The sequence below is a fragment of the Sinocyclocheilus anshuiensis genome, unplaced genomic scaffold (genome assembly GCF_001515605.1).
Source record: "Sinocyclocheilus anshuiensis isolate Anshui unplaced genomic scaffold, SAMN03320099.WGS_v1.1 scaffold107, whole genome shotgun sequence".
Classification (NCBI taxonomy): domain Eukaryota; kingdom Metazoa; phylum Chordata; class Actinopteri; order Cypriniformes; family Cyprinidae; genus Sinocyclocheilus; species Sinocyclocheilus anshuiensis.
The window spans coordinates 758,550-760,312 of NW_015549584.1; positions in this window are offsets into that span (position 1 = coordinate 758,550).

The following is a 1,763-nucleotide window of genomic DNA, read 5'->3' on the forward strand; positions in this document are numbered from 1 at the left end:
GCTCCACAGGAAACACTCAACATCTAACCACTCACAAGCTGTAGTAAGATACTGTGCAGATCTTAAATAAACAATGTCAAGATATGATACAGTCCATTATTCTGTAAATGAAGTAGATTTAATATGGTGTTCATTGTGTGTTATAAATAATCATACTCTTAAACGTATAACCACAAATACGTATTATGATGTATTATAACTGTTGTTATGATTATTCATGAGTTGATATAACATATTATACGTTTTTTTTATAATGCATTATGCATTCATTATAATGCCTTAAGAATACCCTTATAATGTATTATAAATACGGGCTTCATAGAAAGTGTTACCAAAACATTTAGCTATATAGGCTACCATTATCAGCATATGAAGTAGATTAGTCTCTCGTCATCTAGAGAATAAAGTGAAGTGAAGTGAAGTGAGTGACGTGACATGTGGCCAAGTATGGTGACCCATACTCGGAATTAGTGCTCTGCATTTACCCATCCAAAGTGCACACACACAGCAGTGAACACACACAAACCATGAACACACACCCGGAGCAGTGGGCAGCCATTTTTGCTGCGGCGCCCGGGGAGCAGTTGGGGGTTCGGTGCCTTGCTCAAGGGCACCTCAGTCGTGGTATTGAAGGTGGGAGAGAGCGCTGTACATTCACTCCCCCCACCTACAATCCCTGCCGGTACGAGACTCGAACCCACAACCGTTGGGTTATGAGTCCGACTCTCTAACCATTAGGCCACGACTTCCCCCGAATATTTTCGACTTCCCCCGAATATGCGCCGTTAATGCAGCGTCAGATGCCGAAAGCCATCAGTTTTTACTTTCACTTTCTAGTGAATCGACTGAGGTTCACCCAGGGCTGTCCTTAGCTGACGCGTGGCCCGGTGCGAGGTAGGGAGCGGGGCCCCCCTCGGTCCGTTCACGATCGCGTTCTGGGGGGTCCCCCTAGGTCCGTTAGCCGCGGGGCCCCCTCAAAGAGCGGTGCGACCGCAATAGTTGCACCGTCCAAAGGACGGCCCTGGGTTCACCGCATAACTCTTGCGCAAAGTTTGCACGTTGCTTATGTGATATCCATCACACATCCATGGCTCGCCTGCCAGGTTTAAAACAAATATTTACAATATTGCGACAGCCCCCCAACCCACCCTTGAGTTCGCGGTTGGGGGCCGCGGATTTGCACTAAGCCACTGGACTCCGTCCGTTAGTTAGCCTACTGCCCGCTCACTTTTGCCCAGGCCCGCGCAAAAATACAATTCTGGCTGCGCCACTGACATAAAGTATTCAAACATTCTTCCAACATTCACACTTTTGCCCTGTGTGAGTCCTATTTGATCCCAATCAGTATTTGTCTCTGTTCTGCACATATTTACACAACTTCTCAACACCTAAGTTAACACTAAGTTCCGCATTAACATTCCTTTGCCACATTTTTTATTTTTTACATTCACATTTTTGCCTTTTCATCAAATAACCTTAACTAATTAAAAACTAACTCTGTCAAAGGATTCAAATAATTAACAGCAAATAATTAACTAAGGATTATGTATACACACACACAAACATATATACAGTACATTTTTATATGTTGATATTTTGACTATGTATTTACAATTATTTATTTACTAATGAAGTGTAGGACATGACATTAATATTTTGATGAATCAAGTGCAAAACTAGGAGATAAAATGTAATCTGTTTTCTGGTATATAATGCTAAATTGCTTTATTTAATCATTTTATCCACAGAAATTGGGGGGGGGG